The sequence below is a fragment of the Protopterus annectens genome, chromosome 6.part1, assembly GCF_019279795.1.
Source record: "Protopterus annectens isolate FY-2018-M chromosome 6.part1, PAN1.0, whole genome shotgun sequence".
Classification (NCBI taxonomy): domain Eukaryota; kingdom Metazoa; phylum Chordata; order Ceratodontiformes; family Protopteridae; genus Protopterus; species Protopterus annectens.
In genome coordinates this window covers 363,027,945-363,045,332 of record NC_056738.1, presented here as the reverse complement: position 1 = coordinate 363,045,332, position 17,388 = coordinate 363,027,945, and the positions used below count along the sequence as shown (strand labels likewise).

The following is a 17,388-nucleotide window of genomic DNA, read 5'->3' as shown; positions in this document are numbered from 1 at the left end:
CCGCAGATCACTACCAGATGATATCTTCTTTGGAGACATAATAGAGATTCTCAGACGAAAAGGTGGTTGGTCTTCTGAAAATCCCTCTCCAGGGGAATCAGTATTTGAAGCTTTTGGTTCTGGCCCATCTATATCTTGGCTCACCCCTCAGTGGATGAGCTCATTGATGTAGTTTCCCACCAGGCATGGAAAGAGCTGGATACATCGAGCCCATCCCAAAAAGACCTGATAATTTTTTAGCTCCCCCAAAGATAGACCACACTGGAACAAAAGCAGTCCCACTAGATGCAATGGTGGTGGCAGCAGCCACTAAGAAAGAGCTAGCAGAACAGAGCTCTTCTGTTGACCTGCCAAACAGGGAGTCTGGGGCACTGGGCAGATTCAGAAAGTGAGTCTTTGTTTTGGCAACCTTCGCCATGAGGTCTCTTAATTACCTGGCACATTTCATGAGGCTACAGAGAGATTTGACCAAAAAGCTATCAAATACTCTCTCTTGAGTTCTTGTCTGCAGAGGATTTCAAAAGAGCATCCTCTCAGTCGCCACTCTGCTGTCAGTTTCCAACACTTCCATAAGATTGATCTTACACAGAGCTGAAGGCACCTCACTAGCTGCTGGTTCAGGAAATGCAACTGGCATCACTACTAGTTCATTGCATATCCACGCTCAGGTCTCAAGTCCATTAGATTATCTCCTATCCATCTACTTCAGCCAGGTTAGTTCTTCAGACATTAGGAACCATGGCAGCGGCCATTGTGTTGCTTCCCTTGGCACGATATTTTATTTGTGTTCTTCAGTGGACTCTGGCTATTCAGTGGTCCATTCTTCGACAGCTCCTATCCTTTCCTATCAAACTTACTGCAGTTTGCAAATGACACATCCAATGGTGGATCTAGTCAAAAGACTTTCATCTAGGCTAGCCCTTTGTTTACTGAACCCACTGGTCACAGTGATTGCAGACACCTACCAGCTGTCGAAGACATGTGGTCCCTCCAAGAGACCAATCTGCATTTAAATCTACTGGATATGAGAGCAGTCCTATTAGCATTGCAGGCATTTCAACTTGCTCTTCCTTCAGGGACCGTTGTGATTCAGACTGACAATATATCTGTCGTCTGGTACATCAACAAACAAGGAGGAACTCAAGGAGAAACTTGATCTTACCCCCTCTGCAGAGAGGCCATAAGGGTGTGGGAATTGGCGATCTCTTCAATCCGTTTTCTTATTGCAACATACTGGAGAAAACCAAAGTGTTAGTGGACAAATTAAGCAGATCCATTTTGATGCCACATGAGTGGTCTCTCAAACAGTCTGTGGCGAAAGATATTTTTCATTGTTGGAGCCAACCTTGCTGTGACCTGTTTGCTCCCCCCCCCCCAACAACAAGTACATTAGGTATTTTGCCCTAATCGTCCCTCAGAGGGAGTCATCGAGAGATGCTCTAGTCCACGTTTGGCCCGCTGTTGTTCTTTATGCTTATCCCCTACGTCCCTTGATTCCCATGTTTATACAGAAAACAAACAGGCTGAAGAGCTCAGTCATCCTCATTGCCCCCTTCTGGCCTTGACAGGTATGATTCCCTTTCCGATGGTCTCATCTTTGTGATCTTCCATGGATAGTGGAACCATTTTCAGACTTCCTCTCACACCCCTCATGAAACAACCATCCCAATATTCAGGTGCTCAAGCTAACTGCATGGTTTTTCCACTTCCAGTGATGGTCAGATAACCCAGGCTTTCTTCCCCAGTATGTTCCATAATTTTGTCCTCACAAAAAGACTCTACCAAGAAGGTTTATAAGAGCAAGTGGAAAATATTTTCACTTTGGGCATTGAAAAACGAAGCTGTACTTGAATTTTTGGCTACTCTTTTTTTAAAGAAGGAGCTGTTTTTTTTTCTACAATTAAACTGCAATTAGTAGCCATTTCCAATTTTCATACTGGCGATAAAAAAATTTTCCTTGGCATCTTCCAAGTTACGCAAGGCATTCCTGAAAGGTATTTTCCTCCTTAGACCACCAATAAAGGATCCTTCACCTTCCTAGGAACCTTTAGAACCTTCAGCAAAAAATGACCTAAAATTTCTTCTGTGGAAAACAGTTTTTTTAGTAGCTATTACTTATGCAAGGGGGATTTCTGAACTCCGGGCTCTTTCCTCAAAAAACCCTTACATTATTTTCCATAAAGATAAGATTACCTTATGAATGAACTCACCTTTTTTACCTAAAGTAGCTTCTGAAACAAGCATTAAACAATCCAATCATTTACTGGCCTTTTTTCCAAAATGTTCAAATGAAGGAGAATATATGCTTCATCTCCTTAATGTGCACAGACAATTGCATTTTTATGTACACACAAAAAAGAAAGTCAGATCAGTTATTTGTTTCCTTTTCATCAAACAGACTGGGTTGTGCATGTTCTAAAGTTACTTTAGCTGAATGGATCACTGATTGTATCTCTTGGATCATTTTCAACAAGGCATTCCCGTACCTAAAACACCCAATGCTCACTGAACTAGATCCATGGCTACTTCATCTGCTTTTTGGTCAAGCACATCTATTGATTATGTTTGTGCAGCTGCCACATAGACCAATGCATGTGCCTTTGTTATGCTTTACAAATTGGACCTTGAATCCAGAATTAGGGCTGCCTTTGGCTTGGTGGTACTCTGGAATATCCTTCCATGAGGACCACCCAAGATCAACATAGCTGAGGACTCTGTCCAATGTGTTGAGGAAGAATGAAAAGGACAACATCAGATTTAAAAGTTAGGTACTCACCATAACTAGTCTTCATGTGTTGTCCATTTTCAGTCTGTCTCAACTTCCCTTCCATCCATCCCTTGTCCTTAAATCTTCTGGAGGAAATGAGGTGGATAATAATTGGAACCTATATTTCCATGTTTGAGCTCTTTCTTTCTTTCAGCTATCCTTGTTTCTGTCAAGCTATAGGGTACTTATAGCAACAAACTCAATCTGATGTATTGGGGATGGACTAAGGCATTATGGATAGAGGGAGGAGCTCAAGAGTTGAATCCAAAGTCTAGAGTATGCAGACGAGTTGGATCCAGGGATCAGATACAAAGGCATGTGTTGAGGAAGAATGAAAATGGACACAGATGCCTAGTTATAGTGAATACATAACTTTTAATTTCGTCTTTTGCACAGGTCAGTTCTCATTGTTTACACTGTGAGTAAGAATCAGTTGATACTTCTTCCATAATGATGTCACTCACATAATTTTGAGGAGGTTTGCATGACTGCAATCTCAGAACCTCCCAGCTGATGTGAAAAACAAGATTTTAAATCCTCCCTTCGATAGAGATTTAGTGTTTGGCCCCTCTGCTGCAGAGGTGATTAACAAGTATAATGAAAGGGGCAAGCTGATCCATGGAATCTGTAAGATTTTTCAGGCCTTCTTTTCCTAATTTTCCAAGAGATTTTCTATCTTCTTATCCAGCTTTGGCAAAAAAAGAGTAACCCATATCAACAAAATCTAGGTAAACAGACATTTACGAAGAAATGGCAAGGGGTTCCAGAAAGAAGTCTTGTCCCTCCTAAAACCAGGACAGTCCAACAAGTCTGAATGATTGTTCAAGAGACCATGTGACCCCTTCTACCCTGGCCTTTTTTTCTTCCAAAATGTCTGAATCTCCATTTTTCTCTTTGGCAACAGTCTGGTTCAGAGATGGCAGTGGGAGGAAATACTTCCTTTCCTGGGGGGTGGTATTTCTCATCCTCCAGATCAGACTCTAGTTTCCACCAGTTCTTCATCACATGCTTTCACAAGGAGTGATAGAGCCAGTTCCTTCTTCCCAGCTGGGAAGGAGTTTTATTCAAAGATCTGCCTAGTGCCAATGAAAGAAAATGATTGGAGACCAATTCTGGATCTTTCTTTATTCTGGTTGTGATGGTGCTCAAATTCATAATGATATCACTTCATGACATGTTACCTCTTCTTCCTCTTTCAAGTTTCCTGACAACACTAGATTTTAAAGATGTTTATCATCACATCTTTATTTAACAAGCAAGAAAATCATATTAGCATTTGGAAAATGTTTTCTAGTTGGTGCTAACAACATATCCAGCATCCATTCAGGGCTAGTTTTTTCTTGGTTCTACACTATTTGTGTGAATTATTATCCTATGGCCTTTCATATTCCACTATCAAAGTTCATTTATTGGCCATTTCAGTATGTCTGTCCGTGGATTCTCCTCTTTCAATGCAGTCTCATGTCAAAATGTTTTTGAAAAGGGTTTTGAGTAAGTGGCCTCTGGTGCCTTGTCTTCAGGATCTTAATTTTGTGTTAGAGAAGCTGACACTTACTCCATTTGAACTAACTAATCCAGCTTACCTGAGGTTCTTAACATGGAAAACAGCTTTACTGATTGCACTGACCACTGCAAGAAGAGTATTTGAGCTGCAAGCTCTTATGGTGAGTCAACCCTATCTCACTTTCCATAGGGACAGAGTGTCTTTGAGAACTAATCCTTCTTTTATACCTAAGGTGGTATCTGAGTTTACTGTAAACCAAAATATCCATCTCCCCATTTTCTTTCCTGAACCAAAAAATGAGGGAGAAAGGATACTCCATGCCTTGAATGTCGACAGACAACTTAGGTACTACTATGACAAAAGTAAATCTTTCAGCTGTTCGGATCAGTTGTTCATTTCTTGTAAAGTTAAGAAGAATGGGCAACCTGTGTCATAACAGACTATTTCCAAATGGTTTTCTTAAGCTATCTTTTGTTATAGTCACCACTTTACCAGCTCCTGGGCTTTATCTATCCCTTTTTGTAAATGGTTGGACTCTAGAAGTTATTTAGAAGCTGCTACTTGGTCCTATGCACTTATTTTTACAAAGCACTATAAGTTTGATTCCTTCTCTTGGTCCAGATCTTGCTTTGCTAGGACCATTCTCCAGGAGCTCCTGGACTCTTCTTTTTCTACCTCCCAAATGTAGTAAGCTAAGGTGATATACCCATATACTTAAGGCTTCTGCAACAGTAACCAATATGATGACCATACTGCAATTATATAAGTTAACGTTACCATAATAGTAGTTGTTTGAATGATCACTGCTGCAGTATTGCCTTCCTCCCTCCATCTTCCTTGTTTTTTGGTGTGTCTTTTTATGCCAGACTGTGGACATTTATTTTTTGTTGTTCCTAACATTTCCCTTTCAGGGCTCAGCCTCTCTCTCTGTGCTAGCAGGAAAGTTTTGAAGGGCTTTGCTCACAAACTTTTTTTAGTTATCTAATCTAGCTGCCTGACAGTTTGGATGCATGGAAGATATCGTGAAGTTTTGGAAACTGGCTGGCTTTGTATCCTTAGCAGGATATAACTTCATATAGCTAAGGCTACTGCAGCAGTGATCATTCAACCAGCTATTGTTATGGTAATTTTAATTTACACAACTGTTCTGTATGTTTATATCATAACTGATTAATTAAAATCTCCATCTAACTGTGTAGATGACAGGTTTTCATCTCATTTAGGCACTTTTTTTTTGTGAATGTTCAACAGGTGTTGAAGAAGGCAAGGCAACTTGCTACTACAGGAGCATACTTAGCCAAATGGAAAATGTTTTCCAGCTGGTACTGTAATAGAGAATAAAACCCATCCCAAGCAGGGGCTTTGCTGATTCTTCAGTACCTATGTGAATTGATTATTTGAGGCCTAGTGTAAATTTCAATCAAGGTACACCTTTCAGACATTTCTTCTTGTCTGCCACTGGATCCTCCCTTTCAAATTTAAGTCAAACAATTTTTAAAGATGCATTACATATTAGATCATCTGGAAGACAAGAGGCAAGTTTTTGGGTTCTGTATTTTATTCTGGAAAAGTTACCTCAGTCGCCTTTTGAACCTGCAGCCATTTTGTTCTCTGAAATTTGTAACTTGGAAGACTGCTTTGTTCATTATTCTGACTTCTGCCTGATTGGTATCTGAATTAGATACTCTAATGTGTACTCAACCTTTTTTTTGATATTCCATAAGTACAGGATGAGTCTTAGAACCAACCCTTCCTTTATGTCCAGAGTTGTTTTTTTAAATTACACCAAACTAGCCTATTCATAAGCACACGTTCTGTCATAAACCAAAAAATAGGAGGGTAAAAATCCCCATTATTTGGATCTATACAGATAGCTAAGATTTTATTTTGGACAAAACTAAAGATTTTAGAAAATCTAGCCAATGTGTTTTGTATGTTCTTCATAAGGATCACTGCTGCAGTAGCATAAACTATGTGGGTTATATCCTGCTAAAGATGTAACAGCTGGCCAGCTTCCAATGCTTTCAGAGCACCTTTCATACACCCAAACCATTAATCAGCTCGGGTCTATATTAGAACACCGAGCATTCAAAATTTCTATTGTTCTAATATTGAACCCTATGAATTGAAAATTTAAAACATCAAACATTCAGAACAGTGAATTTTTTCCTAGGGAAAAAAATTCGCTGTTCCAAAACACATACACACAACACAAGCAAACCAAACAAACAGCAATCCACACACATACACCTAAACTCTTACACCTAACCCTACAGTAAACTATACATACACTACTAACTATCCACTTACCTTAACCCAAACCCTAACCCTAAGGTCCGTCACTATTGCACAGTCACCTCACCCGCGCCCTAACCCTAACTCACCTACCCCGCTCTAACCCTCATGTCCACACAATCGCGCACTTACCTGACCCACGCCCTAACCCTAACTCACCTAACCCGCCTTAACCCTCATGTCCACACAATCGCACACTTACCTGAACCCGACCCGTAACTTTTCACCACAGTGCTGAAAATACCGAAGCAACAGAAACGGACAACCAAATTCTTTTCCTAGGAAAAAGTTTGGTTTTCTGTTTCTTCGATATTTTCAGCATTTGCTGAAAACGGGTCGATATTAGAACACTCAAAATTTTGAACGTTTGGTATTCTAATATAGACCCAATCAGCTCAAGCTGATTAAAGTCAGGTTTGGGTGCCAAGGCCTTCTGATCTTTTCTGCTGCTGAAGAGAATGCTTCTCTGCAGGCTTTTGAGGATTGATTGTCTATTAATGTTATTCCATTGCTAGCAGGTAAGTTCCCTTTGGGGAAAATACCTTAGACTTTAATTTTAATGACAGAAGATTTTCTTTTTCTGTACAATTGAATTAATTAAACTAGGAGAAAGTGTTTTTAATGATTGTCATCAACATGACTTTTTACTTCTGTGATAAAAATGTTAAAGCTAACTTTAAATTACTTTTTCTTTGAAAAAAAATGTGTTATTTTACTTTTGGGGGCTGAGGCAAGTGTTTTAACAGAGAAAAAGTTACTTCTGTACAACTTACCTTTTGTACTGACTATTGTTGCCAGGCTTCTCCAGGAATCAAGCACTTTTTCCAGCTTTGTGACGTCCCTCCTGTGGGCCAGTAATCAAGGAGCCTTAATCCTCACCAATGACACAGATGGGGAACATTCTCTTAGAACAAAAATAGATACACACAGTATTTTCAGATGCATCTCTCTGCACCAAGCCCAATTTCCCTTAAGAGCACACAATGAGCACACTCCAGTCCTGAGTCAGTACTTCCACTCCAGGCCCCAAATAAGACTCCTCTGCAGGAATCAGTGCTCTGTACCCCTGTTCCAAGTAGCTGACACACACACTCTTTGAGATTTGATTTTCACACACACCTGGGAAGAGCTGGCACAGATTTATCTGCTATGCCACCTCCACCCAGACTATAAGGTAGATTCACTGCTACCAGCCAGATACTTTAACGCTCTTACCAGGGTACCCAATTAATCTTAGTAAAATTAATATTTATACAAATGGTAGTGTTAACCAAACAGCAAGTCTTTTAGGAACATGAAGCCACAGTGCCACCAATTAAATGCAGTTACTGTCAAAGGTTAAAATATTTTCTAAAAGACCAGTCACAAAGAAAGGTATAAATCTAATCAATAATAAATAATAAAATAACATGAGACTACCAAGTATCTATTTACAATAAACACCAGAGAATCGTTCACAGAAAATATTAAAAAATAACACAGATAGCAAGACTCAGACAGATACAGAAAAACAATATGTTTAGCTAATCTCAATATATTCTCCTAACTGACTGAAGAATTACTGTTCCCTAGTTAAGTAACTTACTAAAGCAAGGTAAAATAAAGTAGATGACTGGTATTATCAGTTCCAAAACAGAGTGCTGAGTGTCCTCTGTCACATCTCTCACTAGTATCTAAATACAATGCCAGTGATGGCTACAGAATGACATCATATCTGGTCACCTGATTCTATGGTTCCCACACTACCACCCTGACTAGAAGCTGAGTCAGGATCTAACACAGGTATGTCACAATTCACACATAGAGCTTTGCTAATATTTATTCTAGCATCTGGAGATTGTAAAACAATTCCAGTACTTTCACCCTTCCTTCAGAGACTAACAAGCCATTTACTGGTGCCCCAGGGTAGCAATTAGTTCACCACTAATGACAATAAGAACAGGATCCCAGCCCAGACATTGCATCTCTGGCTGCATTCAAACCTATGAGATAAAATCATTATGCCCTAAACCAAGTCATTTAATTTCTAGCTGTTTCTCTTAAGGTTAGCTGGGCTGAGCTTAATCCCCTCCCTTCCAGCATCTTCTGTTAACATATATATATTTTATTAGTTACAATACAGGCTGACATGCATGTATATTTCTTTTCTGAACAGCAGGACCCACTGTTGATACATTTTTACACAAGCAACTTTACAAATACATTTTAACACAAGCATCTGTACAAATCAGTTTGATATTCAAATGACATATAATTCTTTACAAAACTCCATCTAGCCGTGCTGGCATAAGTTACAGATGCACTGCCCTACTCTCTCTGGCATAGCTGGCACTACCTCACATCATCATAGGCTTAAGTATGGAACAACCTACTGAACTGATGTTGTCCTTTTCAATCTTCCTCACTACTGGGTTATGGATCCAACCCTTGGATCCAACTCAGACTCATTTCTAAGACTTGGTTCTTAGTCTCGAGCTCCTCCCTCTAATCATAATGCCCTACAATCTCTGTAGCTTCCTCAGATCTCATTTGCCGTTGAGCTGGTACAACATGGATTCCTGGTCTCGTTCTGGGGTGATGATAAGTCTAGTGTTTTTTTTTTTTTTTTTGGCGTGTTATACTTATTCTTTCTTTTTTCTTATCTTTATTGCTATCAGTCTCCTCCCCTCCCTTTCAGATTTGCAGACTACTTAGTGTATTTACCCGTCTTTCCTGCTTCTAGCTTCGCTTGTTTGACATTTCTACCTTTCTGCTCTCTAGAGTGAATTGTTTAAAAAAAGTTAGTTATTCTCATACTGGTATTTTGTTTTCTGGTAATGATAGTTACAGGGTTGCTGTGTATTTGAAGTATTGTTTTTCTTAGTGTGCAGTAGTGTAATAGTTGAACTTATAGTTATACTTAAACATTTTCTCCTTTATCATGTCAGATAAGCCTACAGGATTCAAGCGCAGCTTGGGATGTGGGCATAAGATTCCCTATTCCAACATGGATGGTAAATGTATGTATTGCTTAGGGCCAAATCATCTGTAGTCAGATTTTCATATTTGCACAGGATTCAATCCCCGAGCCATAGCTGCCCACAGGAACAAACTTATTCTAAAAGGTTTGTTGCCTGCTTCATCCTCATCCTTAGGGGATCAAACCTCCTAATTTAGCTTTACTGGGTCTTTGGAGCCAAGGAAACACTCTCATAAGACTTCAAGAGCTTCTTCAGAGCCTCTAGCTTAGACTGCTAAGACCTCAGATCCAAATTCATCAGATCCAAGACCTATGTCTACCCCTTCAGATGCAACCGCCCTTCAGATCCAACAGGCAACTCTCATATGACTGATTCTCCTAGGCCAACTTCTACCTCAGATCCAAAGATCTCAGATCCGAGCATTAGGACCCGAACCTCAGAGTTTGGCTTCAGGACAGTTTCCCCAACACTGCCCTCAAAACTGCTCCAAACTCCGTCTAGACACTCCAGACCTACTTCGTTTGCTTCCTATAAGTTCTTCAGGAGTCTGTCGGATGTTGATATGGACAGGATGATACAGAGGTTTATCAAAACTCAAATCCAGATGGCGGTATTGTCAGCTCCATCCCCACTCGACTCAGTGATTGTCCCCGCTGCTTCGATCTAGTCTCCTTCTCCGATCTGACTAGCAACTTCAGAGTCCCAAGATCCTAGGTACCGAAGAGAGTAGGCTTCAGATCCAAGGAAGCTTCCCTCATCGACTCTCACTGCTACCCTGACTAGCTCTGCTCCAAGATCATCGGATCAGAGTGGGTTTCAGATCCCAGAGGTCAGCGTCGGATCTGGGGGGGAGGAGTTCAGTTTCAGATTTTTTTGACCCATCCCTTCCTCTCTGTGCTTTGGCCCTCAACAGCTCAGATCCAGTACTTTCTGGGGACTATGGATTCGGGGTGATTCCTGTCCATGCTTCTTCGACTGTCTCTGCTTTGAGGGAAATGGAGGGTTTCTCCTGGTCCGTCGGCCTTCCAGATTGTGGAACGGGTTTTCTCTGCTCACAGAGATCCAATCTCTTTCGCCTCCAATCTTCCCTGTTGTCCTTCACCGGATCTGAGTGCTGAGCCCATCATCCCTGTCCATGGTCAGTCTGCCTAGAGGAGCCTCTAAGTTCTTCTCCCCAAGGAAGCCCCCCTTTCTTCCGATACCTCAGTCTGCCTAGAGGAGCCTCTAAATTCTCCCCCCCAGGGGAACCCCCCTTTCTTCCAATACCTCCCGTGAACACCCCACAGAGGAGGTTCCTCAGAAGAAAATGTGCAAAAGGAGGAACATTGACTCCTCTATGGAGTCTCTCACAGAAGACATGGACTTTTGTGAGGGAGAAGGATCCCTAAGATCACCTGATGATGTCTCCTTTGGAAAAATCTTGAAGATCCTTAGACTGAAAGATGGCTGGTTGGCCCAACCTCCTCCTTCTGAAGAGTCTGTGCTCTTGGATGCTTTCGGGACAGGCCCGTCTACCTCTTGGGTGACCCCCCCCCCAAACAGATGACCTTATTGACTTAGTCTCCCACTTGGCTTGGAAGGAGCTGGACACTATTGAACCAATTCCCAAACACCCAGACAGGTTTCTGGTTCCCCCCAAAGACAGACTTCATTGGTCCAAGAGAGTCTCTGTTAATGCCATTGTTGTAGCAACAGCCACCAAGAAGTAGCTAGCCAAACAGAGCTCCTCTGTCCATCCGCCAAACAGGGAGTCTCGAGCGATGGACAGGTTTGGTAAGTTCATTTATGTATCAGCTACGTTTGCGCTGAGATTGTTAAGTTACTTGGCACATTTCACTCGGGATTTGGTCAAGGAGCTGTCCAACTCTCTTGCAGAGACCATATCGGACGAGAACTTCAAGAAAGTATCTCCCCAATTGGCTATTTTTGCTTCTGTGTCTAACTCTTCCATGAGGCTCATCTCTCATTCAGCAGGGGATACCTTAAGGGCATCCGGCTCAGGTATTGCAGTCAGAAGGCATGCCTGGAAGAGGCATTGTGATTTTGCGGAACGCTTTAAGACATCCTTTGTTAATGCCCCCTTCGATGACTTCTCCTTGTTTGGGCCATCCGCCAAAGAGACTCTTACCTGCAGCGAGCAGGAAGGGAAGATGTTGTCTGCTATTGGGATCAAGTTTTCTACCCCTTTCTACCCCTTTCTGCAGAAATCATCAAGGTGGTAAAAAGCCTTGGTTTTGAAAATTTCAAGACTCGTTTCAGGATCAACATGGGGATTCTTCCTTCAGAGGCAGAGGAGGAAATTTCAATGGTAGATGCCACCCCAGAGGCAGGGGAGTCCACAGAATCAGGGCTTCAGAGAACCTTTCTCTGACAAGCCCTATCAGCGTTCCTGAAGCACTGCCTGCCTGTCCATCTCTGGAGGCAGTCAGGGGTTATTGTTCCCTGTACCTAGATGCGTGGACCAATCTGACAACAAATACCTGGTTGCTAAGCATAATATCCAGAGGTTATTATATTCCCTTTTTCCATCCGCCTCTGGTGGAACAAAGGAAACTCCCCATCATTGGAAGCATGCAGTACTGGAAATTCAAAAATTACTGCAAAAAGGAGTCATCCAAGAGGTCCCAACTGGACAGAGAGGATTCAGAACTTACTTCCATTTCTTTTATTGCCAAAAAACCGTGAGGGCCTGAGATCCACTCTAGATCCAAGCAGTCAAAATCAACATGTAAAGAAGTCAAAGTTCCGGATGGTTACAGTTCAGTCCATTCTACCTCTGTTGTGCAAGGACGATTAGATGTGCTCCATAGACCTTCGGGATGCATACTATCACATCAAAATAGACAGACACTCCAGAAGTCATTTGCATTTCAGACTGGGAGCCAGTCATTACAAGTTCAGAGCTTTGCCCTTTGGATTCACTACACCCTCCAGGATGTTTACCACATGCATGGCAGTAATGACAGCTCATCTGTGACTGAAAGGATTCCAGGTGTTTCCATATATGGATGACTAGCTTCTCACTGCTCCAACCCGGCATCAAGTACTTTAGGCCAGGGACTATTTATTCCAGATATTCAGCTACCTGGGCCATATATCTTGCCAAATTGAACTTCTTCCACATTCAAAGGTTGGAATTCATTGGTGTTGTCCTGGATACAATGAACAAGATAGCTTCTTTGAGTCCTTGTCTCATAGCATTCTTGAGACACCACATACAGGACATAATTTCTTTACTGTCTCCCTTGGCAAGGTTGATACTTCAAGATCTTGGCTCTGTTTCTGGGCAAACCGTCCCCCCCCCCCAATGCCACAGTGACCATGGATGCTTCCCAACTCAGGTGGGGGGGCATTTCGAGGGAAAGATGGTCCAAGGCATGTGATCTTTCTCAGAGAACAGATTGTATATCAACGCCCTAGAGATGAGAGCAGTTCTTCTAACATTGCAAGCTTTTCAGGACAGCCTCATTGTGAAAATTGCTATACACACCGACAGCATGTCAGTTGTTGGGTTTATCAACAAACAAGGAGGAACCCATTCTCACCCATTATGCAGGAAGGCCATGAGGGTCTGGGAATGAGGAATATCTTCTGACCGCTTTATAGTTGAAACAATGTATTGGGGAAAACCAACGTTCTAGCAGACAAACTCTGCAGGTCCATTCTAACCCCTTCACAAGTGGTCCCTCAATCAGTCAGTGGTGAATCTGATTTTCAGACATTGGGGCCAAACTTGCTGAGACCTTTTTGCATCCCCCAAAAACAAGTGCAGCAAGTACTTCGCTCTGATCTCCTCTCCGGAGACTCCTCGAGGGATTCTGTAGTTCATGATTGGCCCTCCGGTCTCCTTTATGCTTACCCCTCTCTTCCATTGATCGTGAGGTTTCTGCAGAAAGCCAGATGGCTGAAAAGTTCACTGATCCTCATTGTCCCTACTGGCCTCGTCAGGTATGGTTCCCCATTCTCTGGTCTCATTTGAAATATCCCCCATGGATTCTGGAGGCCAGACATGACCTCCTGTCTCATCAGTCGGGGAATCACCACCTCAGTCTACTCACCTTCAAACTGTATGCTTGATGTCTCCAGTTCCAGTAATTTTACAAAGATCCAGACCTGCTTTCCCTGTCCAAGACATAGTTTTAGCTTTCCAAGAACTTCTACAAAAAAGTGTATCAAAGCAAATGGAAAAGGTTGGCCATTTTGGCTTTCAAAGAGAATATTGATCCTTTCTCAGCCCCAGGTTCAGCCATCCTTCTCTTTCTTGCTTCTCTCTTCAAGAAAGGAGCTAGTTTTTCAACTATAAAACTTCAGCTTGCAGCCATTTCAGATTTTCATGCTGGAGATGTTTCTGGCTCCCTTGCTATGTCTAAATTATGCAAAGCCTTCATGAAAAGGATTTTTCTGCTTAGACCCATGATAAAAGATCCTACTCCTGTGTGGGATCTAACTATTATTCATTAAGGACTAACTCATAAAAACATTTGAACTAATTGATGTTTGTGAAATGAAATTCCTTTCATGGAAAACCATCTTCTTGGTAGCTGTTACTTCAGCAAGAAAAATGTTTGAACTTCAAGCCTTATCGAAACCACCTTACGTAATTTTTCAAAAAGATAGAGTTTATTTCCTTACCAATCCATCCCTTATGCCTAAGGTAGCCACAGAGACTAATATAAACCAGTCTATACAGTTGCCAGTCTTCTTTCCAAATTTTTCCAACAAGGGTGAATATATTTTGCATCTGTTTGATGTTCATAGGCACCTGCAGTTCTACCTTCGTAGAACAAAACAGTGCAGAAAGTTTGACCGGCTATTTGTTTCTTTCTCACCTAACCATGTAGGTCAAGCAGCAAAGTTATGTTGGCTAAATGGATTACTGACTGTATCTCGTTAATTTATTCAAAAAATGGATTGAAATTTCCTCGTCTTCCTAAAGCCCATTCTACTAGATCTATGGCTGCATCATCGGTTTTCTCCCCCAGAGTGTCAGTTGATGATATTTGTGCTGCAGCCACTTGGTCAAAGACTCTTACCTTTGTGACACATTATAAATTGTCTCCAGAAGTAGAGCTTCTTTTGGTTTGACAGTGCTACGACATATCCTTTCTTGGCCACCCGAGAGTAACTTAGCTGGGGACTTTGCCCAGTAGTGAGGAAGAATGAAAACGACAACATCAGATGTAAAAATTATGTACGTACCATAACTTGGCATCTGTGTTGTCTATTTTCATTCTTCCTCACCTTCCCTCCCAGCCATCTCCCATCCTATTAGCTCCTGGGGACCTATTGGATTTATAGGAACACTTACATTCCTAGTTTGAGTCTCTGATTTCCATCTATCATGAGTTTTTATTCGGTAGGCAATAAGTCAGCAAACTCGATCTGAGGAAGCTGCAGAGATTGTAGATCATTATAGGTTGAGGGAGGAGCTCGAGACTTGGATCCAAGTGTAAGAAATGCAGCCAAGTCAGATCTGAGGGTCAGATTTGTAACCCAGTAGTGAGGAAGAATGAAAATGGACAGCATAAATGCCAAGTTATGGTAAGTACATAACTTTTAAGCTCTTTGGTTTTTCCTTCCTCCAGCCACAAAAAGAAGAAAATTGTTCAACAGCCTTTTTTATCACAACGGGCTGCTAAAGTACCTTGGCTTTATGTGGGTGACTTTACTGTGGAACAGCTGGTTCCTTGGACCACTCATCTTTTTCCTTGGTTGCTGCTGGTGTAGTCCCTGCAGATATCATAGATCAGGGGTTACATACATCCTCTGTGCATGTTGAAGTTCCCTTGGCAGGCATGGGAGAGCCAATCTTGTTGGTCCTAAAAGAAGGGGCAGAGAATGCTACTCTGTCTAGCCAGAAAGCTGTGCCCATCTGAAAGGAGTTTTTTCTGGCAAAAGTTGATCTGTTTCTATAGAACATCCTATCAAAAGGAAAGAAAATTTTAAGCATATATCTTCTCCTGTCTCAGTTACTGTGGGTAGGAGTAGATTATTGGGTTTAGCTCAGTGTTTAGTGCAGGCTTTTGACTCTTCCTGTATGGCTATTTCTGCTAAAAGAAAAATGGATTCTTCTTTTTCTGAAGAGATTCAATAGTCTGAACCGCAAAATGACCATGTCTCCACAGATTTCTGATTCTGAGGAGAGTTTGTTTTTGATCAGTACTTTCAACCGGTTCGCTTTCTCTGAAACTATTTACAGAATAAATCAGTTGTTTCAGTGGGAAAACAGTGAAATTTCTCAGTGTCTCAGGGGGTATTATGATTTCTTGTAGCTGGTATTTCTAAAGTCTACTCCTGTTTCTCTTGTTCTGCATGCACTGGAGGATGTTTTTTTTCACAGCCTGCAATTATCCTGACAGCCAGCCTGCTGCCAATCAAAAAAACCCCAGAGGGACTATATAAAGTGCCTCAATCAAGTTTTTATACACTCATCCCAGATCATATTCAGCAGCTGTTATGTGAATCCAGCTGCTGCTAAGCATTTGGTTAATACTAATTCCTCTCCTTCTGACAAGGATTGGAAGGCTTTTGATAGCTTTGGGAATATATATTCTTCTGCAACACTTTTTTACAGTTCTTTGTTGTCAAGCTAATTTTTTTGAAGTTTATGCTTGCCTCTTGTGAGAATATGAGAAATATTTTGGCTTCTGTTTCCTCTTTTGAGGAGAAATCTGCTTTGTGTAACTTGGTTTCTTCTGTGCCTCTAGTGACTACCCACTGTTAGAAATCTGCATATGATTCTTCTGATGCTACCTCAAGGTGGTTTGCCTGTCTGCATTCTCAAACCCGTCCAGAGGATGATAAAATTGAAATTTTTAATTTTTCCCTTGGATAGAGGAATAGTTTTTGGGCCTTCTTCCTCAGAGGTAATTAATAGGTGTGATGACAGAAGAAAGATGATTCAATGGATTTCTCAGATTTTTCAGCCCTCCTTCTCCAAGTTTATCAAGTATTCAATGCTTCCTCTACAACTTTATTTAAAATGCAAAATAAACGATCCCAGCAAGCTGCTAGTAAGCAAATATTTTAAAAGCAATGGCAGGGAGGTTCCAAAAAGAAACAAAGTACAGTCTAATAAGTCTGAAGGACTATGTGATGGATTTCCAATCCCTTCTCGCCCTGGCAGTCCTTTAGTCCTTCCAGAAAGTCTGAGCTTCTGTTTTTCTCTTTGGCAACAGTTTCAGACAGATGGGTTGTGAGAGTAATCCATCAAGGTTACAGATGGAAATTTAGAGTCTCTCTCTCCTTTATGGGGGATTCCTGCTCACCTGCTAGACCAGACTGTTTTTTCCCTCCTGTCATTCAGCATATACTTGCTCAGGGGGCGATAGAGGCTGTCCTTCCTCCACAGTTAGGGGACAGCTGGTTTTATTCCTGCTTCTTGGCCTTTTGGCTAAGATCAAGTGCAGCACCTGTTATCAGTTTAATATCTGATATGTGTCTTATCTGGAGATCATGTATTGAGTTTTGGAACAGGGAGATAGGATAGCCTCTCTAAACCCTGAGAACACTGCTGCCTACATGGAATTGTTTACAGACACTCTATATAAGCATGCTAATAGCTGCGTAGAGGCAGCTGTACCCACCAGGAATAAGTACAAAACAAGCCACCCTAGTGGAATCACAGCATCAATAGGCTGTTTTTAACAGAAGGATGAAAATCATTGCAAAAAATAGGATGTATAATACCCAGCAGGATAAAAGCACTCTCATCAAATTAAACAAACAATTCAGGGGACTAATAAAGTCTACCAAAGTCAGACTTGAGGTACTTTGGCATCTCAGGCCAAAGACAGTCACAAGGCATTCTTTAGCTATGTTCACACCTTTAAAGACAATACACAATTGTGTGCAGAGTTCAT

At 41.5% G+C, this 17,388-nt stretch overlaps 1 pseudogene; it reads left to right on the top strand.

The window, feature by feature from the left end:
- Nucleotides 1-16,899: 16,899 nt before the first annotated feature.
- Nucleotides 16,900-17,059, top strand: LOC122805692 (annotated as a pseudogene).
- The last annotated feature ends 329 nt before the right edge of the window (nt 17,060-17,388 follow it).